General features: G+C 45.7%; 1 pseudogene; it reads right to left on the bottom strand.

The window, feature by feature from the left end:
* LOC146184856 (uncharacterized) overlaps positions 1-17113 on the bottom strand; it is a 42719-nt pseudogene extending 25606 nt beyond the window's left edge.
* Positions 17114-24544: the final 7431 nt, after the last annotated feature.

A 24544-nucleotide genomic window follows, 5' to 3' on the forward strand; every position in this document is an offset into this window, starting at 1 on the left:
CAATCCGCCTACCCGACTTTCTTCTCTGTGGACGTATTCCCCGCCGGGGTGGCTCAGTAGTTACGGCCAGAGGTGGGCAAATGCCCTCATTTTGGCCTTTCCTCCCTCGCCCTCAATTTCAAATCGGCAGCCCTCCCTCACCCTCACTTAAAAAAGTTTCTTCGCCCTCCCTCGCCCTCATCCTCACTTAAAAAAAATTGCTGGTCTTCACTCACCCTCATCTCATTTGCCCAGCAGTTTTTATATTTGTTATTTTTCATTATTTTCGATCTGTGGCAATGTTACAGTGAGTCAAAGTAAGCGCAAACTATTCTTCTCTGCGTCTGTTTTCGGCAGTGTCAAGCCGCGTTGATCATTTAGCAATCCGAATTTCTCGAGCTAACAATGGACCTAAATAAATGACGGGGCTGCGTTCATGCTGTAGCGTATCACTAGCAAGAGCCCTCTGGTACTTAATTGTTCCGATCGACAGTTGCTGAGATTAAGATATGCACTGCACATGGAAACCACAGGTTGTGAAAAGTGCAAAGAACAATTCTGGCAGTGCCCTAAGCATGCCAATCAAAGGCGAAACTTCGAGGAGGAAGAAAAATAACCACGGCAGTAATTTACAGGGCAAACATGCCCACCGGTTCACACTCCATGTGTTTGAAGGAGATAGAGTGATAAAATGCTTTTACACCGCGCATGAGGAAGGAGGAGGTTCTAACTTCTAACCAGCCGCAGACGGAAGGCATGAGGCGTATACGGCATATTAGACAACAGAACAATGTAATCTAATTCAAGTAACAGAAAAACGCTATCACACAGAAGCGTAAATTTCGAGGAAGTCAGGGGTTCATGAACCTCGATCGCTTCGCAGGGGGAAGGGGGGGGGGTGATGGAGGGACATGGCATGCGAGCCCGGCGCCATGCTCGACAATTTCAGTCATGTACATGTAGTGTCATTTGGGAAACGCCGCGTAAAAATGCGATTGTTAAGACACGGCGTCGCAGGTACCACCGATGATGTGCCCCGATCGCATCCCGCCTTCCCCCAAGAATAAACCGAAAACGCAAAGTGAAACACGTAACTCTGTTGCACTTCTGGTGTTCACGAACGCCGCCTCAGTGTTGCGTAAAATCGTTTTTTTTTTCACTTTTTATTAAAGTTATACGGGAACAGGCGAGACAGCGCCTAACTAGAGCAGTACGATGTGCAAAGTGAACAGGCCAGAATTTCATGCATAAGGTTTTATTATGCTTCCTGAATAGTGCTCTTAAATCTAGGATTACTTATGAAAGAAGCAGTGCTTATAAAACGGGAACGGAAGAGCAACACATATGCGCCAACTAGCGGGAGTCAGCACTCTGCATCAGTTCGTCTAAGTTCACATCTTCTAGCTGATCTGCTTCATTCCGGACAGAACCCGCATATGCAAAAGCCGGAAAACGGATTGTCTGCACTGTGAAGGCAAGAGCGGCAAAATAATGAAACTCACCTGGAACCTGCATGGCGTTGTACACATCTTTCACTTGGACCGCGCATTTCCCAATAATATCCGAGGACACTGCCACAATTCAAACTTATTCGCGCACATATTACAAGGACGTCCTTGAGCATATAGAATTTGCAACAGCGCACCAAAGTGTTGTTTCAACAAGCGTGAGCAACTTGAGTGGTCCAACCGAAAGGACACAGCAACACAAACTGAAGGGCTTCCCCAGCCGTTCCTGCCGCTCGCTGTTTCTTTCTTTCTTTTTTTTTTGAGGGGGGAGGGGGGGGAGAGATTGGGCTGAAGAAAGACCCTTTCTTTGGACAGAGAGAGCGGGAAAGGAACGCACGGTGGTGGACGCGTGTGTTTCCTTCCGAGAGCAATGCTGTCACGTCCATTCACGTCTCCACCCGGTGCCTCAGGGAGATCTGATAAGACCAGCCACAGCCGCCTCTTTAGCCCAGCCGTGGGCTAGCGTGCGTGGTCTGCCCACCGCTCGGATATTTTTTTCTTTTTTGAACAGCTTTCCTAATGACAGCTGCCTTCGCTGTGGGGGGAGTCTAGCGCCTGTCGTCGGCGCATTGCCACAAGGTGCAAAGCCAGGCGCACGCTGATTGTTTTGTGTGTTATCTGTCGCCCTCCCAAGCGGTCTTCAAACGAAGAGCCGCCAACCAAAGCTCTCTGGCGTGCAGGCTGAGGTGCGCCCCGGCTAACAATGTTCCTGCTTACAGCCTTGTAGAACACTGTAGCCCGCCGAATGTAACGTCTTCCTGCGGCCTAGTACGAGTAGTGGCGTTCGTTGCTTCGTTTTTAGTTTGCTTAGCAACACACACTTGGTGTATGCGTGTGTTTGGCACAAGACAGAAAAAGTAGCAGACATCTCGCTGATCATTCCACTGCTTCACATGAGAAGCGATCAACTGCTTGCACAACAACACGGGAAATCCGCGGAAGAGAGGAGGCCTCTTTCCTTCCACAGAAATGGCTAAGCACAATCAGGTGTACAAAAATCAGTGCGGTCATAGTTTCAACCTGCCAGCTGGAGATCCTAGGACATACCATGACTACGCGGAATCGGGTTTACTTTTATCTCAGCTGTCTGCTTTATTAATATTGAGTCAGTCTTAGAGTGAATGTGGGGCGCTGAAGCTGAGGTAATGCTGCGCGTTCGAGAGCAGGTATCACGCAAACCCTCGAAGAGTCTTCCTCTTCTTCAGACCTGGCAGACGTTTTAACAGTATGCGAGACAGGTGCTCTCTGGCGCGACTCTAGCCTTAGCGGCATGCATAAAGGTATTTCATCTCAGCTGGTCATCTTTATGTTAAGAAAATGTAGGGACACTTATTAAAACGTTCTCATAAAGTCCGAAGCTACAATTACAGCCCGATTTAATCAAACCCAACAAATGTGCCTGCGTGGCTTTGGGGCAGCGGGTCTTACTCGAGGTTTAAGCGTCCTGGAGGGTTGGACTTCGACGTCACCCTCTCATCTCATAGGTCAAAAACACTCAGTACGGACCTCTCTAACCGAATGTGAATCTATGTTTTGTAGCTTTCCTCGAATCAAAACCCTGCTTTGCGTCAGTTAAAAATTCAAGTTCAACGATTGCCTTATTCGGCAGCATTGAACTTACATCACTTTTTCGCTTTATATCGTGACATACCAAGCACAGGAAGCCATGCTTTGGATAAGAAGCTGTTGAAAGCCGACATAAACGTGGTCTACCCCTACAGTGAAGCTGATCTTGGCAAATGAAGTAATGGCAAAATAAAAACACTGGCACGTTGCCGTACGTACGACTCCTTAAGTTATCGGAGGCTTTTTGCTAACACAAGTGGTGAATTCTATCTTAATGTAGTATGCTTCGTATTCTTTTCTGCTCAGTTTGAACGCAAACTTCTTCAAGATTGTCGTTTCACGGAAAGAGGCGCACGCCTTTGGAACAGAACCATGACACTGACGACATAGACGGCCAGGTCCCCACCACCCCGCCAGTGCGTCTACTCATGCGTGGAGCTCTGAAGTGGGGCGTTTCTGCAACATCCAATTTGTTCTGTGTAGTTCCTGACACGGGACATCGGTATATGGTAAACGACGGCAATCTCCCTCGGGATGAACCTGTCTAAGTGTTTGATACTGGATCCTTAGCTGTTTGTGCTTTCCTTGCACCATATTGCACGAGCCAGCCAGTTTTTCTGGTGCAGTGATGACTACCAGGACGTCACCTTTCTGAGCCACGTTTTTTAAGCGGTGGGAGATTTGATAGTAATATGGAATGACAACGGATCTTGTACCTTGCGCTTCTTCAGCGCAGCGGTGTTGCTCTACATCCCTAGCATCCCTGGCAAGGTTCTTTAGAACAGAGGTGACCACCTCAAAGGGAAATCCTGCACTGGTCAGTGTTTGGAACCAGACATCCACGCTATACATGTCATTTCATGTAGGCAGGCTTTGTAAAGAGCGGCATGCAGGTAGTTTTTAGCAATGCTCTTCTTAGGAACCTTGGAATGAGCTAACTGGTGGCTTAAAATACCTCATTTTTTATAGCGAGGCTGATACCTCCAGCACGCTTTGATTTTGCAAACAGAAACACATGTATCTAAAAACTGCAAGCACCCTTGCGCGCCAAACCAATTTTGCTAATTTACAACAAAGCGAAAAACGGTAAAAGAAATGAGAAAATACTTCAAACACATGACAAAGATTGCAACTGATATTGAACTTCGGTTTATTTTATCGCAGCTATTATCAGCACAAATTCACTGCTGTTCATTTTCCTTTGGTTTTGCTGCGAATTGTAATTTACACAGCTTATGAAAGCTTTATGTAAAACCACAGTCAAGTAACACTGTCAAGAAATGCTTCTCATGCGTCGGCTACTCATGCAAGCTATCTGGACGGGAGAAAAAAAAATAAAAACATGTGGCAGGGTCCCAGCAGATAAGATCACCCCACCTCGCTTTTTTGTGTTCGTTTCTCTGCGCGTCCCCTCTATTTCGGACGCGCTTTTTTTTTTCTGAGCGTGTTTTTCCCTAAATGGCAAGAACGTTAGCAGTTAGAAACGGTTGTCCTGTGTACTTTGCCGGTCCCGTCGTGTTCTGTGAGACTGGAAGCAGCGACATCGCTCTCGGTGACTCCCTGTAGCTTCCTAGGGTCGTTTTTAGACTTTTCTTCACCACGAGCGCCGGGGCAATTTTGTGGCTTTCGTTCCTGCTTCCTCTATAGCTGCAGCGCCCGTGTCCCGTTCCATTACATCTGTTTTCTATACAACACATGCATAGTGGAGGGGAACGTGTGTTGTCACTCTTGCCTTTCGGGTTGCCGCGTTTTTTCGTACTGCAGAAACTATGCCTTTCGTTGAACATTTGCCCTCGCCCCTCAAACTCTGTATCTTTCCCTCCCTCACCCTCCCCTCACCGCCTCTGCCCTCCCTCACCCTCGTCCTCAAAAATTTTTCAGCGCCGATCCTCCCTCGCCCTCACCTCACCGACTCAGATCCTCACGAGGTGAGGGTGAGGACGCCCTCATGAGGGTTCACCCTCGTGAGGATGCCCATGTCTGGTTACGGCACTCGACTGCTGAACCCAAGGATGCGGGATCGAATTTCGGTCGCAGCGGCCGCTTTTCTCTGGGGGCGAAAAGCAAGACGCCCGTGTGCTGTGCGATGTCAGTGCACGTTAAGGTGGTCGAAATTTTCCGGAGCTCTTCACTACAGCGTGTTGCAAGTAAGCGGCTGTATTCTTCGTGAATGCCTAAGTAATAATTACACAGTGTTTATTATAACCCTGAGCCGCTATCGTACATTATGAATCAAACAGCGTTGAAGTTTATTTTCCTACTCTAACGGCTGACTTCTTTCCAAGAAGTCAGGGAGAAAAATTTCTTCCCAAGAAGAGCAGGTGTTGGGTATACGGCTTTCTTGCTCCTCCAAAACTCCGCTGGCAAGTTTAGAAGTCTAACATAAGCAATGGCTGATTCTGTGACCAAGTCCTCTGTGAGCTTGGTACTCACGATGTAAGTACGTGCCTTTCACATGTACAGCCTTTATCAAAAATTTACAGCCCAGGGAGTCTACTTCTGAGCGATACTATGTGGCTCGTAATGCATTCCCAGGTTTCCATACTTGCTTAAGGCAAGAAGAGTTTTCGTCCTACCCTCTCCAATGGCTAAAACTTCCACGATTATTACAGAAGTGATATTATACGGCTTAAAGGAAACCCTTCGGGATGTAAACTTTTGATAAAGGCTGCACTTTTACGGCGTCAGCAAGGCATCTTCACGGCCATGCATGCCTAGGCCTAGAACAAAGAGGCAACTCAAGCACCATGGTTCCTATGACTATAGGTGATATGCCCCGCTACTACCGAGGCTATGTCGAGGCCAGCAGCAACTCAGCACAGAGACGCGTGAGAGGCGACAGCAAAGCGCGAATCTCGACACTGGTACCTAAATATCAAGCGCTGGTGTGATCGAAGCGAGAGACGGGAAGGTCATAAACCAAACAGCCCACAAGCGGCCTCTCTGTTCTGTCACTGACGCCGAGCAAAGATCAGTTCATAACGAGTGCGCTTAGAGGAAGAGAGATCGAGGTCGGCTCAGAACTCTTATCGCGCTTGGTGGACTGTAGACATCTCTTGTCGCTCTTCATTACAGACGCTTAGCGCATCATTGCCGTATTCGAGTTTTCACAAAAGTAGGGTGCTCTTAGAATTGGTGAGCCAGGCCCGGCCTGGTCCGCCTCGAGACAAACGTATCCTGATACGTTGGATGCTTGGACATGTTAGACATTATTGGTTTGATGCATTCGAAACTTGTGAAGCGTGGTATAAGCTCTGGCCTCGATGCGCGAGCACCTTGCGGCGGCAAGAGCAGATATATGAGATGCCGCCCGGCCGCGCTACACAGACTGTGTGAAGCTGCTGGGGCGTATTTTCTTTATTTGTGCCCGCGGCACTTTTTGGCCACACATAGATTTCTGCTTTTCAGTCTGCTGAAGCACACATTTGTACTAGCCAGATGAAATGTGTTAAGCGCCCAAACAAGCTCTACGAAGCAAAGCAATGGCAACATTGGGTCGCTGTCGTCCCATCGAGCAGAAAGCCGACAATGATGCCCGGATTAGTCACAAGGCTTCTTTCCAAAAGGAGACCACACTGCTATCTCCGGCATTCATAATTCTTAACAGAATGCGAAAAAAAAAGAAGAAATCGGGCAACTCATCAATGATGCCGTTATATTATATCGCGCCAATTATAGTCTCCCCAACAGAAGAAGGCGTGTCCACTGCAGGACCACGGTGAGTGTACAGAGGTGTGCTTGTTGATGCAGTTGATTACTGTAAAACATTATTTAACCTAACTGGTGGTTTATATTTGCCAAAAGGGTCACTGTCCACGATTGCAAATATGAGCATCAGTGTGATCTAAAGGCAGTTATCAGCGGGCATCTAGCGCTTTTAATTGCGCATTTGCTCACCGCTATACTGCTTTAAAGTTTCGAAAAATCTTTTCGCTGCTTTTTTTTGTGCCTTTTTCTTCACTTCTTTGTCCTTCTGCTCGGCTTATTTCATTTTGTTTTTCCACCCTTTCCGTCCACGTTCTGCCGCCAATTCCGCTCTCGCTTGAGGGGTCCCCAACTTCGTTTTATTTTCCCCGGACTTCGCGTCTCCCCAACTCCCAGCCACCAAATAGTCGCTACTATAATATTAAACGTCGGTCCATTTCGTGCGCGCTTGCGTGAGTACCTCTACTCAATATGGAAAGAGCAATCAGTGTGAATCTGCCGTGCTAAGAGCTTAATCGTCGAGAAAAGCGGCAAATGACTTACCAGAAAGATGGCTGAAGATTTTAAAATGACACCTGCCTAAGTACTTTGCCACAATTGCCCCCGTAATTCATAGCCGCTTTTTATTCGCACGTTTTCAGTCCTCGTTAGCTTCTCGAATTTTTATCTGTTGCTTTCTCCCGCTTCGTGTTTTTTTTTTTTGTTCTCGTTTTTTTATTGGAGCGGGGAAATCTATATTTTTTTTTTCGGGCTTCTTTTTGGCTCTCTTTTTAAGCTACCACCTCATTAATTCTTCCTCTTCTATTTCGATATGTTCTTCTCCATCTACCGCCAATTTCCATGCAGCGTTTTTTGTTTTTTTTTTCGCTCGTTTAGTCTTTGCGTAGGATACGACCTCAGCCGGAACGCCGTTCCTGCTTGGCCGACGTGTTCGGGGCTGACTTTGTGTGGAATTGTGCCACATGTAGAGGGGTGTTCCGCAGAAATGTTGAGTACTTCCCTGCTTCTTTTTTTCATCGGATCTTTTTTTATTACCCTGTCTTGGCTGCTTTGCCTTCCGTTTTCTTGAGCGTTCCCCTCCTTTTCTCGTCTTCCCAGCTTATCATGTTTGCAGCTTTGACGTAAACGCCGAGCAGCCATCCACAGCTCTTTCGTGTCTCTCCAGCTTGCGTCTTGTGGCTCCCGCATGCTGTTTATCCAACGCTATACCACCTCAACTAGTTCAAACCTCCACCATTTTGCAGCACCCATCCAGCAAACTTTCCTACGGCCGCTTCAATCGGGCAGAAGGCAGCTTGCGAAATCATGTAGAGCGCTTAGAAGCGGCAGGATACCCAACTGTCCTGTTCACTTTTGTTTCAGAGAAGCTGTTAAAAGATACCTTGAGTTAAGTCAACATTGGAGCCGTTGAAAGGAAATAAGAAGAAAAACGACAGCTCACGTTAACCCGTGCTTAAGATCTCGCACAATCTCAAGAAGGATGGGCTCAGGTGCCAATGTGAATGTTTTTTTTTCTGAGTTTCTTAAACTCTCTTACCACTGTCAGTCGGTAAACTCTGACACAAGCAAGGCAGCTGCACCAAGAAGCATAGTGAACGATTTCAAGAATGTACTATCAGTGTAGTATACAGCCTTCTTTCCTACGGCAAACCGGTAGATGTCTCAACGACTAATTAAAAGAACAAAAAAAACAAAAAAAAAAACAAAGTGAACACCCCTGTAGCCGGTCATCATCACATTCACTACAGGGACTTTACAAAAGAAAAAAAAAATAATAGCAATTGGTTCACAGGAAGGGAAAGGCGCAGTATCTGTCACACTTGCTTCTGTGGACACCTGACTCGCGCTGTAAGGGAAGGGAGCAAGGTGGGAGTGAAAGTGGAAAGAGAGACAGAGGAGCCGTATTTGAGGACTACGGAGTAATTTTGACCATTGAGAATCTTTAACGTGCGCTGACATCGCACAGCACACAGACGCCTCTTTGTTTCACCTTCAAGAAAAAAATGAAGGAAAAGAAGGAATCTTGTACACACATTTTTAGCCAGTGCAAAGTTTTCATCGATAGTTGCGTTTAGATTCCTAGAGAACTCATAGAAGCCTGCCAAATTCACAAACACCGAAACCAATGCACAAGCCCCGCGTCAGTTGTTCTGTCCGAAAAAGAAATACACTTTCTTAATGGGACAGAACACTGGCCAAAATATGTCATGAGATTATGGGGCAGATGAAAAGATCTTGCCTTATATAGTACCGATCGAGCACTACAATATCAAAAAAAGAGGCTTTACAATTTTAATTTGCCATTGAAAATCGCATAAATACAACCGAGGCACTATCTAGCGGAGAAGCCCTAGTACTTTCAGTGTAGCCCCCCACGTGACTACATGTCCGCAAAATATCGCCGATTTTCGTTATTGCACATTGTTCTTTTTTCTTCTAGGAGTGCTTGCCATAATTTATTATATTTTACGCTCTCTCCAGTGCGCCCTTAAATAAAAACCACCCCTGCTTTCGCACCACTAGAGGTATGCTTCCAGGTTTTGCCCCTAGATGGCGCCACAGTGTTTGCTATTTCATGAATGAAGCAATGACAGTGACCACTCAAACTTCCTTCGACGAGGGCGTGCGTTAGTTATTGTGCCGTAACAGTTTTGAGTGTGAAACAGAAAAGGACGTTACTTTACGCAAAAAATGCCTGATTACTGTCTGGCGAGTGAAAGTGGTATTCGTTTTCGATAGTACGTCTTTTTTGTTCACCACCAGTCGTCATCGCAGTCGCTGCTGATGGTTTCCAGCATCGGACTACATAAAAACTGGCGCACGCATTGATCGAAAAATTTCAGGTAAAAATTTTCTACAGCGTTTTTAATAAAAAAGTTATGGAATCGAACATTTTAGACATCAATCTTTCCACTGCGGCGAAAAAAAATTGACACCTATATTCTTGTGTTCTGTCCCTTTAACCATCGATAATAAATGCTCTGAGCCTTCCATGTACATTTCTTGCCACGTGCCGAGTTCTTGTCATGCCTTTCATGTTGTTTTCAATGTGTGTGTCTTCTTTTCTTTTTAAGACATCTCGCGATTGTATTTAAACGAAGGCAGAGCCCCAATAAACGTCAGTTGTAAGTTAAGTTCAGCGCTGTGCCCGTATCTCCTCGCGTCCTCGTCGTATGCGCTGCACTGATAAAATAATATCCTGGCCTGGTGTGTACCCGAGCTCGAGGCCGAGAACTTCATGGTTAACCGACAGCTGCCATCAGGCCGGACAGAATGAGGGCTTTTGGGCAGGCCAGAGCCCGAGCACAGCTCTAACGCGATTTATTACTGGACAATATCGTTTATGAATTGAGAATTTCTCTACGAAGTTCCTGAATAATTATTTCTTGCGGAATTTCCGTTGCTAGAGATGGGGACTCTGATGTTGCCTGAACGTTTCAGGCTCGTATATGTTCCAGATCACCACAAAATTTGATGGAATCAAAGAGAGCCGAAGGGATGCGAGGGAGTTCTCTACAGGTTGGTTCTACACAATTACATGATGAACGAGTAAAGTTAAAATTTATAAGCAAAAGAATGGCGGAAGTGCCTGACTCAAAGCCTACGTATCCAACCTGCAGTCCAGCTCGATTTGTACGCTTCGCGGTCTCGAGCTCCATAGCTCTGAAATATCCCTGATGCGGCAAAATTAAACAAGCTACCAGCACACGAAGATTTTGAGCCGCCCAGAGCTGGAGGCTCAATGGATCCTCCCCTCAGATATTTCGGTGGCGAGGGTCAACCTTTCTCGTGACGATGGCGATTTTCTGCCTCCTCCGTAGTCCATCGCTGATAGAAGCCGTTATCAACCACGGCTACGGAGAAACACTTTTTCCAGCACTGCTCCGGAAACAGCAGTGTTCCGGAAAACAGACTATGATGCTCTGGGGAGAATGTATTCTTCCTTTTTATTCTCAGCGCGCGGCAAAGGGGCTAAAAACAAGCCTGTTTCACCCAAGAACACAGTTATTCCGGACGGTCAAGCACCTGCTTTCCTTCAGCCGAAGATGTTGGTCTGCGGCTCTTGTACCGGCAAACAAAGATATACGGGGTTGTCTTTGTCACTGCCTCTGCTGCGGCCCGTGTTAATAGGCGCCTCTGGTTCATCATTGTTGAAATGAATGTTGGGAACACAAAAGGCGTGTGTATATTCGGCGCTGAGAGGTCTCCGATTCGCGCGAAGTGCACTAGAGTAATGTCACCGTCGCCAAGATTCAACGGCCACCGCCTCCTTCGAGCTAAGTTATCACCGGATGATCTCCCTAAAGAAGCAGCGCGGAAGGTTTCCAAGGCGTGATGTTTTGCATACATCAGGGACAGCTTCTTAAATGCAGGCAATCAGCACATATAAATGAATGCCATAGCAGCCAACTCCTACAGCATTACGAGTCCTTTCTCGATCTATAATCTATACCAGAGTTTCGTGAAGCAACAGATGGAAATAATCAAATGGCATCACCTATATCTCCGAAGTCCAGCCCATATGTGGTTTAGAAGAATATTAGTAGCCTTGTAATACATGAACTTATTTATACTACAACAGATTTGGCGTCTAACCATCAGAGTACGGTTAGATACTGTCGTATCTGCAACCTAAAAATCGGCCACTTTCATCTCCATTGAAAAACAGGGAAGCAACCTACGCACTTTGAGAACTGGCGTCCTATCTCCCTAACATCAGCGCTGTACAAGCTTGCGAAAAAGAAAAAAGTTCCCCACACAAGAATAGAGGTGGCTGAAGCACCACGGTTCTACCACATCATCAATTTTGCCGTCGGTGCATCCATACGTACTCAAAAAAAGGTTGGGTGTCTTGGTGTCATCAGTTCTCGCATTATGCAGCATCAGCAATTTACCTGCTTCTCTCGTCATGAGTGACGGAGAGCCTTACCATATATCAAGTCATGCTGCCACTGTGGATTCTAATGACATGCTGCATTTCCCTTTAAGATTGCGAAATTTTACCGCATCGTTCCTTGCAGGCAGATTTTCAAGTCTTCTTAGTGATTACTCAGTTCGATGGTTTGCAAAGTGCCTACCAGCATTTTTTTTCGGGTTCACGCCTTTCGTTTTCGGATTTGGTTTCAGTTCCGGAGACATTCAATTACGGTTTGAATCGGTTCGACCCTGCCCGAACAGGTTCAAACGAGTTCAGAAAAAAGCAACACCTTCGGGTGTCGTTCCTTTTTACTCCACTTCTTTAATACTGAGTTTTCTTTCCTGTTCAAGCACATAATAAAAGCAGAAAATTCACAGAGTAGTACGTCTATCGATTTTGTCGTCAGATATGACCGGCTTCACTGGATGTAAAGGCCTGAGCAAACTGTTTATAATGAGTGTGTGACAATTAGAGCAGGATGGGGAAAAATAAATGTTATTTTCATTGGCACATAGCTAACTATACAGCGGCTAAGCGTCGAAAAAAAGTTAAAATAAAATAATATTTCCTGTTGCGCTTTTGAGGTGCGCTGAATTTCGCATCAATTTTATTTTAGAATGAAACCTCCGCTACTACATGTAAAACAATGCTTCGTCCGGCTCGCACTAAATGGTGTTGAAATCATACCAGGGTCAAACCAAGCGCCCCCCATGACTAAAGATGTATATATAATATGTGTCCCTATGTATATAGCACAGCACGTGGACGCCGTTGCATTTAGCGTTTATATGAAGGAGAAAAGCAAAGGCTCCCGTGTGCTGTGGCCCGAAAGGCGCTGAAAGAGGTCCCCTCCGCCACGTATCGGTGTTGTAGACGTTATCGTATTAGCCGAAAAAAGCGGATTAATTTGTCTCACTCCTGTGGCTGCGACACAATGCGACCATCGTGTTATTGCCGCGAATTGTTTCAATCTTTATCTGTTCCTGTTCGACAGCGGCTAGCATGCGGCCTTGTCATTGTGATTCTGGCGCGCTTATCAATTCTGTACCCAGTGTTCATTCATGCTCGTTGTTGCGATACGACGCGTTATCATTTTCTTTGTCACGAACGATGCACCGAGATCTGTCTCGAAGATTCCGATCACTCGCGTATGTTTCTACAATGTTGCAGGTTGTGCTAGTAGCAGTTTGCGACGTTATCTAGATCGTTTTGAGCCCCTTTCCATCATCTTCGGGTAACAAGTGGATCATCGTGGCCACCGACTACCTTATCCGCTATGCCGAAGCAAAAGCACTGCCCAATGGTACTGCGGAAGAAGTTTTTTGTTGAACAAGTTATTTTGCGACACGGCGCCCCCGCAGTGCTCATCGCAGACAGGGCTGACGCAAGCCATTCTGGAATAGTCACAGAAGCCATCGACGAACTACTGCGTACAATTTCCAGACAAATGGACTTACGGAGCGTCTCAACAAAACTATTGGGGATATGATTGCAATGTATGTCGACGCCGAACATAAGACACGGGACGCCATTCTACCCTACGTCATCTTCGCTTATAATCTGCCGTCCAGGAGACAACCAGGTCGACCCCGTTCTGCCTTGTATACGGCAGGGAGCCCACGACGACGCTTGACGCAATGCTGCCACACGTAACCGACGAGGAGAACCTGGACGTCGCCGCCTACCTTCAACGTGCAGAGGAAGCCCGAAGACTCGCCCAAATGCGCATTAAAGATCAGCAACGAACCGACGCCCAACGTTACGACGACGCGATGCTGAGTACAAGCCGGGAGATCAAGTGTGGGTTTGGACGCCGATTCTCCGCCGCGGATTGAGCAAAAAGCTTTTACGCCGATACTTCGGCCCTTACAAGGTGCTTCGCCGACTAGGACAATTGAACTACGAGGTCGTTCCCGACGGCGCGGCCGCATCGCAGCGGCGCCGAAGGCATCCAGAAATTGCGCATATTGTACGCCTTAAGCCATATTATGCGCGCTAAAGGATATTCATGTTAGCTTTGCAAAGTTTATGTTAATTCATGTCTGCTTATTTTGAAACATGGGGGCGATGTTTTTTTAAGGGGGAGTAATGCGGCGAACTGTTTAAATCTTTATTTGTTCCTGTTCGACAACCGCTGGCAGGCGGGCTTATCATTGTGATTCTGGCGCACTTATCAGTTCTGTATCCCGTGTTTGTTCATGCTCGTTGTTGTGATACGATGTGTTATCATTATCTTTGTCGCGCGAACGATGCACCGAGATCTGTCTCAATGATTCCGATCACTCGCGCATTTTTCTACAATGTTGCAGGTTGTGCTAGTGGCAGTTTGCGACGTTATCTAGATCGTTCTGAGCAGCCGCTAAATTGAGCTTGGACGAATGCGACGAGCATTCTTTGTTCGTCACTCGACCATGGCGGAAGTAGAATGGTGGCGAAGGCTGGGCCCAAAAGCGGTTCAGCGGTAGCGCAGCATAGCCACAGGTCGGGGGGCCAACCACTCAGATTAAGAAATTATACTACAAATTAAAAAGTATCAATCACCATAAAAAGAATAGACATTTTGAATGCTTCACTTGTGAATGAGGTAAGGTATTTTATAAATACATTCTTAAATTAAAAAAAAAAATCTTTCAGCACTCTTGTTGCCCCACCCCCTTGATGTTGCATCGGTCAGGAGCGCTGCCAAAGGTAACCAAGGCAATGGAGATAACGAAACTGACGAAGCGCGCAAAGATTTCTTATCGCTGTCTGCTGCTCTTCTGCTGTGGTGCGGGCCTTGGTGCTCCCAGGAAAGCGTAATTTAGTTCGGAAGTCTGAAAATGTCCCGTTTGCGAAGATTTCGACGTCCTTGCTGGTCGCTGCTCTGTCGCCGTTTGATGAGATTTAATATGCCCCTGCAGCCGTGTTTTTTTTGGTTTCGTCCCCTTCGTCGTGCGGGCAGTGCGATGTCTTTTTGCAGCATTTTATTGCGCTTAGCGTTTTATCGCAAGATGAGCCCGCACAAAGTGAGAAAGCGTTGCTCTGTGGTACGTTGCGACAGCGTGGACTCAACCGTGGGTGTCTTACCCCTTCCCGGCTGACTTTCAACGTTGAGCAGATCTGGAGGTTGCACCCAGACTCAATGTATGCTCTAATGCTCCTGTGTTAAGCACGTTTGTTGATTCTAAAGCTGTCTGGACTGGTGCAATCATGAAGTTGCCTTGAAAACTGCTGTATGCTTCCTGCCGAAGAATTTAAATGTGAAGAGTGATCCCAGTGCTCTATGCTGCACGTATGTTTTGATGCACCTACTAATTCATGACATTTTTATTTCAACTGCAGCTGTCATAGCTTTGTTTTCTGTACATGCATGTTTCTTATCTGGTGATGTTTTGTGGCAGGCACTTCAAGCCTTTGCCATGCCTCGGCTGTGATCATTGAGATGATTAGCGCGCTTAAACAGCGCTACTGTTTGTGCTGTCAGCGACATGCATTTTTATTGTTGTGATTTGTTGCTGTATTTTATTGGTTGATGCAATAAACCATGGACATGAAAACCATAATTGTTCACTTGGTGCACTCTGTTGCGAACTGGGCACGACTTCCCCGTTGCACCAGTGTTTCTGGACCGCACCTTACTGTGCTGAGGGACAAAGTAAATGGGCAAAGCACTTTCATGACTTGCAGCAGTATTTGTATTATGAATTTGCATGCGTGGTCTCTATTTGGAAGTGTTGCTGCCTTTCTATGTCGCCACCTTTGCCAACCACTTTCATTGTGCTGGAGCAACTGCTTATAAACAAGGGCGTAAACAACAGAAACTCGAGTTCTTTTAGATGGCAAAGGTTGGCGCGCTGAAAGGCAACAACCTTCAAAAAATGCAGGCTCGTCAATGCAACGCGGCGGTTTAAAAAAAAAACGAAAACTTGTTTGCAATTCGCGCCAAAGTGAACGTATGGGTGACGTCAATTGACGTCATGGCCCCCAATTTTCATTGGTCCCTGGAGCCCATGAGCCGCCATGTTTTGTACGTATGGGCGTCTATGGAGCCTTCGCTACCATAGAACATATACCTTGGCGTGTACGCTTCCCCTTTCCTTACCCATTCCATACAAGCGTTGATGCTGCGCCGGTCACGGGCAGCCGGGTACGCCCACATCACCGCGCTTTTCAATGCGTCGCCTCGTTTTGCCGGTAACTTATTTCCTTTCGCCTGCAGAAATATTTTGGTGCTTCTTGAGCAAAGAATGATTTAAGTAAGTTCTTTATTGCGCTGGCCTGGGGCCGATTGTGGCACCGATCATCAGCTTCTTGTTGTCAAAATTAAGCTTCGATTGAGAAAAACGCAGAAAACTAGAAGGCCTTTCAGGTATGATCTGGATCAAATTCCATTAGAATATGCTGTGGAAGTGAGGAATCGATTTCAAGAATTAGATCTAGAAGACAGAGAGCCTGAAGAGATGTGGACTGATGTTCGTGATATAATACAAGAAGTTGCAACTAAGGTAGTTCCAAAGCAAAAGAAATGCAAGAAAGCAAACTGGTTATCTGAAGAGGCTTTGCAAATAGCTGAGGAAAGGAGGATGGCAAAAGTTATGGGGGAAAGAGAAAGATACAAGATTCTGAGAAGAGCGTATTGCCGGGCTAGTTGGTGATCCATTGGGTAAAAAATTGCGCAAAAAAACACAAAGGACAAAGAAGAACACATAAGACATGTGACAAGCGCTAACTACCAACTCTTTATTCAAGCCGAAGACACAGCTTATAAATGAAAAAATCGAGCATGCGCAGGAGGGGGCAGATAAAACAGTAGCAGTCAACACAAAAACATGTCAAGAAAGGCACATTCCGCCGAGTACATGTGTACAGACGTATCGCTAACACAACGATCGGATAGCTTATCGATATGATATGCCTCTAATAGAAGTCTAGCCTTATAATTCCCACTTCTGCCCAGAATCGTCGTCTTCCCAAATCCTGCCCTACACTTACAAGAGGCAATGTGCCGCACAAGGTTGGCGTTTTCATCTTTAACTTCAACGTTTCGAGCATGCTCCCTCAACCGGTCATTGACACAGCGGCCAGTTTGTCCAACATATGAGGCACCACAAGAGAGGGGGATTCGGTAAACCACTCCCACTGCACAGTTCACATAGGGTGACACGTGTTTTTTGCTGCAACCCCCGCCGGCACACCCAGTGATGCGTGGGCAAAGCTTAGAAAGCTTGTTGGGTGCTGTAAACACCAGGGGCACGTTGTGCCTGCCCGCAACTTTTCTAAGGTTGTGTGACAAACGGTGAACATAGGGCACCGCAACCGGCTTGGAAGGAAGGGGTTCAGCTCTTCTTCGGGTGCCCTTCTCTTTTTGCAGGATGGCCTCAGCTACAGCTGATATGACCGGTTTTGGGTAACCTGCTGCTACTAGCCTCAAAACCTGATCATTTAGGCTAGCTTGCATTTTGTGAGGACAAGACTTTTGAAGCGCCGACTCCAGGCAAAGTGAGGCTATGGCTCTTTTAACCACTTTAGAATGCGCCGAATCATAACTTAATAAATCTTTCCTGGATCGGGGGGAGTACATCCAGCAAAGATGGTCATCGCAGAACATCAGCTTGAGGTCTAAAAAACGCAAAGTATTATTATCGGGAAGTTCGTAGGTGAACACTAACCCTTGTCCAAGTTGATTAAAATAAGATAAAACTAGATTAATAGCATGGTCGGGGGATGTAAAGGTCCCCCTTTCTAAAAGAATTAAAAAGTCATCGACATATCTAAAAACTTTAAAAACAGGCCCCCCTTGAACAGACTGTGCAAGTAGGCGGTCAATTGAAGATAAAAAAATGTCACATAAAATGGGCGCCACGCAAGAGCCAATACAAATGCCTTTTCGCTGCAGAAAAAACTGATTGTCATGAGAGATAAAAGTAACCTGTAAATAACGTTCTAGTAATGTTAAAAAATTATCAAGAGAAATCCCAGCTGAGTTCTGGAAAGCCACCGCCCCCGAAGCTTCAATGCAGTCTCTCACAGAAATTAACAATTCGGCATGCGGCACTGAGTAAAACAAATCTTCTACTCAGTGCCGCATGCCGAATTGTTAATTTCTGTGAGAGACTGCATTGAAGCTTCGGGGGCGGTGGCTTTCCAGAACTCAGCTGGGATTTCTCTTGATAATTTTTTAACATTACTAGAACGTTATTTACAGGTTACTTTTATCTCTCATGACAATCAGTTTTTTCTGCAGCGAAAAGGCATTTGTATTGGCTCTTGCGTGGCGCCCATTTTATGTGACATTTTTTTATCTTCAATTGACCGCCTACTTGCACAGTCTGTTCAAGGGGGGCCTGTTTTTAAAGTTTTTAGATATGTCGATGACTTTTTAATTCTTTTAGAAAGGGGGACCTTTACATCCCCCGACCATGCTATTAATCTAGTTTTATCTTATTTTAATCAACTTGGACAAGGGTTAGTGTTCACCTACGAACTTCCCGATAATAATACTTTGCGTTTTTTAGACCTCAAGCTGATGTTCTGCGATGACCATCTTTGCTGGATGTACTCCCCCCGATCCAGGAAAGATTTATTAAGTTATGATTCGGCGCATTCTAAAGTGGTTAAAAGAGCCATAGCCTCACTTTGCCTGGAGTCGGCGCTTCAAAAGTCTTGTCCTCACAAAATGCAAGCTAGCCTAAATGATCAGGTTTTGAGGCTAGTAGCAGCAGGTTACCCAAAACCGGTCATATCAGCTGTAGCTGAGGCCATCCTGCAAAAAGAGAAGGGCACCCGAAGAAGAGCTGAACCCCTTCCTTCCAAGCCGGTTGCGGTGCCCTATGTTCACCGTTTGTCACACAACCTTAGAAAAGTTGCGGGCAGGCACAACGTGCCCCTGGTGTTTACAGCACCCAACAAGCTTTCTAAGCTTTGCCCACGCATCACTGGGTGTGCCGGCGGGGGTTGCAGCAAAAAACACGTGTCACCCTATGTGAACTGTGCAGTGGGAGTGGTTTACCGAATCCCCCTCTCTTGTGGTGCCTCATATGTTGGACAAACTGGCCGCTGTGTCAATGACCGGTTGAGGGAGCATGCTCGAAACGTTGAAGTTAAAGATGAAAACGCCAACCTTGTGCGGCACATTGCCTCTTGTAAGTGTAGGGCAGGATTTGGGAAGACGACGATTCTGGGCAGAAGTGGGAATTATAAGGCTAGACTTCTATTAGAGGCATATCATATCGATAAGCTATCCGATCGTTGTGTTAGCGATACGTCTGTACACATGTACTCGGCGGAATGTGCCTTTCTTGACATGTTTTTGTGTTGACTGCTACTGTTTTATCTGCCCCCTCCTGCGCATGCTCGATTTTTTCATTTATAAGCTGTGTCTTCGGCTTGAATAAAGAGTTGGTAGTTAGCGCTTGTCACATGTCTTATGTGTTCTTCTTTGTCCTTTGTGTTTTTTTGCGCAATTTTTTACCCAATACAAGATTCTCAATGCGGATTTTCAGAAAATAGCAAGGAGAGATAAGAATGCCTTCCTGAACATACAGTGCCAAGCAGTTGAGGATAACAGCCAATTTAGGAACACAAGAGCTCTGTATAAGACAATCAAAGATATCAAAGGAAGCTTCTGTGCTATAAGCGGGGGTGATAAAGGACAAATGAGGCAAGGACCTCACTGAAGCCTCAGAGATAAAGAAGAGGTGGCAGGAATACACAGAAGAACTGTACAAGAAGGACCCGTATGTGCAAACCCAACATAAGACGGTTGTGATTACTGATCTCGAGCCGGGCATCCTGAAGAGAAGTTGAATGGGCCTTAGCCAGCCTTGCTAAGAACAAAGCTAGCGGAATTGATGGCATTCCAGCTGTGTTGCTTCAAAACCTCAACCATGACTCTGTTAACATTCTGCATACATTATGTCAGCAGATTTGGACAACCCTGCAGTGGCCACAGGATTGGAGGAGGTCAGTTTACATCCCCATTCCAAAGAAAGGCAGTGCCAAAGATTGTTCCAACTACCACACGATCGCGCTTATTTCGCATGCTAGCAAGGTGATGTTGAAAATCCTCCACGGTAGGTTGCAGCAGTATGTGGATTGCGAGCTTCCGGTCATGCAAGCTGGGTTTCGCAAGGACCGAGGAACTAGAAACCAGATTGCCAACCTTAGCTGGATCATGGAAAAAGCAAGAGAGTTCCAGAAACCCATCTACTTCTGCTTCATTGATTATGCGAAAGCATTTGACTGCGTAGATCACAGCAGATTGTGGCAAGCTCTAAGAGATGGGAGTTCCAATTCACCTCATCTGTCTCCTCAGGAAGCTGTATGAAGGACAAGAGGCCACAGTCAGAACTGGGCATGGTCTTACTAATTGGTTTCCGATTGAGAAAGGAGTGAGGCAAGGCTGCATACTGTCGCCCTGCCTATTTAACCTATATGATGCAGAGTGCATCATGAGGAAGGCCGGTCTGGACGAGTCTTCAGCTGGAATGAAGATTGCTGGAAAACGTATCAACAACCTTAGATATGCGGATGATACCACTTTAATGGCAGAAAGTGAAGTGGAAGTCAAGAGACTTCTGATGCGCGTACAAGAAGAGAGTGAGAAGTTTGGGCTTGAACTGAACATCAAAAAGACAAAGATCATGACGTCTTGCCCTATCAAGTCCTGGAGCATCAAGGGACAAGAAGTGGAAGCGGTGACAGATTTTCTCTTCTTGGGCTCCAAGATTACCTCGGAAGGAGACTGCAGCCATGAAATTAGGAGACGCCTGCTTCTGGGAAAGAGAGCAATGGTTAGCCTTGACCGCCTAGTAAAGAGCAGATACATTAGTCTGCCAACCAAGATCCGTATAACTCGTGCCATGGTCTTTCCAGTTGTGATGTATGGATGCGAGAGTTGGACTGTGAAAAAGGCTGACCGCCGAAGAATTGACGCGTTTGAATTGTGGTGCTGGCGAAGACTCTTGAGAGTTCCTTGGACTGCCAGAAGATCAAATCAGTCGATATTGTCGTCCATATACCCTGACTGCTCATTGGAGGGTCAAATTCTAAAGTTAAAGCTCAGCTACTTTGGTCATCTGATGAGCAGACTGGAGTCGCTGGAGAAAGATTTGATGTTGGGAAAGGTTGAGGGTCACCGGAGAAGGGGTAGGCAGCGAACGCGATGGTTAGATGGCATCCTCGAGGCACTGAAGTTATGTGATGTTAGGAAGATAGTGAGAGACCGGAAAGCGTGGCGTGACATGGTCCATAGGGTCACGAAGAGTCGGACACGACTGAACGACTGAACTGAACTTTATTGCGCTGCGTGGGCGTATTTTCTACATGTAGCATAGAATATGAGCCATGATGCCCTTTTAATGTATAGTGTGTAGTTACTGTTTGATTTTTGATCGTGTTTTTCGGAAGAACATGTGCTTGCTTGTATTTCGTAATTTTCTGAAATAACCCATAACAAACACTGAATTTATCGGTGGGTTATACGTATCATGACACAAACATTTATTTCGCACTACAAGAACACCGTATGCGCATTTGAGATCGTCTTGTGAATGATGTTTACTACGCTGTATTAGCACAATGTATGCGCTTTTGACGTTTCGTAAGCACCGTTTTTACTAGCCAAGTTTAAATCATTCTCGTTGTGGTCTGAAAAGCACTGCTGCCTGTTCGTGGCCTGCATTTTTGAGGACATCTAGTGCCATTAGCCGCGTACAATGGGCTCCCTGTAATGCTGATACGGGCAGAGAGCAGTTTTGACCAGGATCAGGAGTATAAGCATATTATTGTGATACTATTATGTATTCAGCCTGTTGTGTTTAAATGTTTGAACAGCATACATTGCTCAAAGTCGAAGTATAGAAGTTCCACGTGAGCTGTACTTGCATATTTTCATCCTTGTGTCCAACCGTTCACAACTCCTTTTGAGCTGCTCTCACTGGTGATGTTTTGGAGGAAAAACAGAGCGAGTATACGCAAAGTTTTCTTTTCTTCGTGACACTATGCAGGGTGTTTTACTATGCCCTCTTTCTTATTACTTTTTGTGCTTTTTTGCATTTTATAAAATGTGTGATCCAGTATTCGTTTTGTACAATTCAAAATAAAAACAAGAGAAATAAACTTTTTGTGTGAAACCCATGCCTCCTATGTGTTCAACTGAGAAAACCGTCTAAATCACATCAAAAAAGTACGATAAAAACAGCCTCTATCGTACTATTCCAGCCTGCTTGAATAAAGTAAGCTGCGCTTAGATTCTTCGAGATCCTTGTTGGTATTTCCAGTAAGAAGGCTGCGATCCGCGACTTTATTACGTTTGTACGCATGACATCTTTGAAGACCTTACGCGCCACTATAGACGTTGTAGTTGAATATTTTAACAGCCAAAGGTAAATCAGAATAGAAAGCATTGCTTTCGAAACCGTAACAGCAAAAGCACACGCCTAAAATCTCGGAGGACGTAATGCGGTCTGACCAGCCGCTTGGAGCGCTGACGCCAGTGCAGTAGCTCGGCCGCAGGGCCCTATTCGACGCGAGATCGACCTAGAGGTGGCGCCACCGTCACTCCGGTAGTATGCATCGGCGACCGGCGGCGCTCGCAGACACGCACGCAGCGTAGGTCTGCTTCCGAGTTTACGGCGGGTTTGTTGGCGATGAAAGCGTGTCTTCTGGAGTATTTCTGCAATATTGCAGAAACAAATCCAAGGATATCGCCAATGCAGCAGAAGAGCGGATTTTAGGAAAACAAAGCACGCAGCCACCAGATTTCTAGATTTACTTTGCACGTTTCCGGCGCTGCACCGCGCTCACGCGCCTAATGCTTGGGCCTGCCTAATGACAGCTTTGTTTTCCTTATCGGCTTTTAAACAGTTTGCGCGTGTCTCATGCGAGTGAGACTGGCGAATTTAGTGTCAAGCCCACGCAGATACAAGGTTCGTGCTCTGACCTGCAGTACTTTAGAATGAATCGAGAAAGTCTGGTTCATTATATCGTACTTGACTCGAGGAATAAGCAGGTTAAATGTAGCATTGGCAGCGCACTGCATGGCGAGTTGCTTTAGACTGAGTGCACATCAGCTCTGGCCTAGAAAACCAGGCACAAGTATTCCTTAAAAATGAGATCACGCCTACACTATACAGGAAACCTCGCCGCACAGGAAAGTTGATTGTTCCCGTGTACTGCGCTGAGTGGATTTAATTTGCCGAGTAGCTTTTTGCGGCCGCTGTCATAGAACGTGAGAGTGTATTACTGCATGCGCCACTAAATGTATATGATTTCCTGAAACCGAGGAAAGAATAAGGGATTTCTGATGTGTGTGATGTTAATATATAACGGTAAATTAGTAGTGTAGTTATTTTGTTTTGCAATGCAAATAAATTTCACCGTGTGAGAGAACTTTTACACACTTGACAGAATTTACAATATTCAGCGATTAATTTGCAGTAACGTTTAAGTGCAAGCTACGAATTACTCGCTACGAAGACATCGTTATAAACTGCGCATGGGCACTGTCATGTTCTGGGAAGCAATTTTACAGGCTGAAAGTTTCTTTATCACTAATTATTTAGCAGTGAACAAATCTTATGCGGAGTAGAATATTAGGGTTGCTTCCAAAACAGATGCCGGATATAAAACTATTCCGAAGGAAATGGAGGTCATCATATCATGCGACTATAAAAATGTATTTATTCCCGAACTAAACACATATTTAAGCCCGCATGAAGCTGTTTTACTCCCCTTGTCAGAAATGACGAGTTTGCTCGGAAGAGCGCACTTGGACAAAAAGGGATTATATTGATTATAATAGGCTACCAGTAAAGTACATTGATCTAGGTGTATTATGTAATATTTAGGGTAACAATTAGGTGCAGGGAATATGTTTCCCAAACATTCGAGCATTTCTCTAAAGCAAAATGTGTTCACTAAAACTTTTATGGATGCACAGAAGCCTTCAACAACAACAAAAAAAAAAACGAAAAGAAATGTATATTGGTCCGGGTTTAACGCATGAAACCCGGGCTATGAGGGATGATTGCAGAGACTGGTTTTGGTGTAGTTTTTTTTTCATTATTAACACCACATTTACTACGTGGGATTGTTTATTGTGCAGTAAAATCCCACAACAGTGACGCCTTCAAAAACTGTTGTGATTGAATCCCCCGTTCTCGAAATCAGCAGTCGAGCGCCCTTACCATTGAGACACCGCGTCAGAGGTTTAAAAGAAAAAAAAAATATAACTCACACAACTCTATTTGCATACAGACGGCATAGTAGGCAAACAGTGGTCTGTTCAAACTGCATTCTGCTATATGAAGCAGTCTGCGGTGGCATATGTTTTAGTAGCTGCGGTATTCCAAACAGAAACGGGAATATGCGATTTCTGAGCGTTTGCATTAACTTTTATTGACGGCAACAACCTGTTTTGCTTTGACACGGCGGTAACGACAGTAACATTTTGTTTGAGACATTGCATGTCAAAGGATCTGAAGCGCCGAAAACCGCGATGGATGATGTCCTTATCCAAGCATGACATGCTCGATACGGACAAGTATTTTTTTATTAATGAAGCGTGGGGTTATAGACTTCATATTTATTTTGCAAGAGGCATATAGGTAAGCAAAAGCTCACAGGAACCGCGAAACAAACAAAAGCACTCCTGTACACGCCGCATGCGCGCGCGTAAATCACTGCGGGCTGGCATGCGACGCGAAAACGCATCCACACTGAGTAGGTTTCGCTGCTGAGCCGCAAGGTGGCGACTCTGCTCGATCTCGAGGCCAATAGACCGTTTTACCGATTGCGAGCAGGAGAGGAGGAAAATACTCTAACCAGATTCCTTGCGCCGGCCCATTGTTGCCAGTACCGAGTGGGCTGTGCATTCGCACGCTTCATG

This window comes from Amblyomma maculatum, chromosome 7, assembly GCF_055883805.1.
Source record: "Amblyomma maculatum isolate TAMU_Amacu chromosome 7, ASM5588380v1, whole genome shotgun sequence".
Taxonomy (NCBI): Eukaryota; Metazoa; Arthropoda; class Arachnida; order Ixodida; family Ixodidae; genus Amblyomma; species Amblyomma maculatum.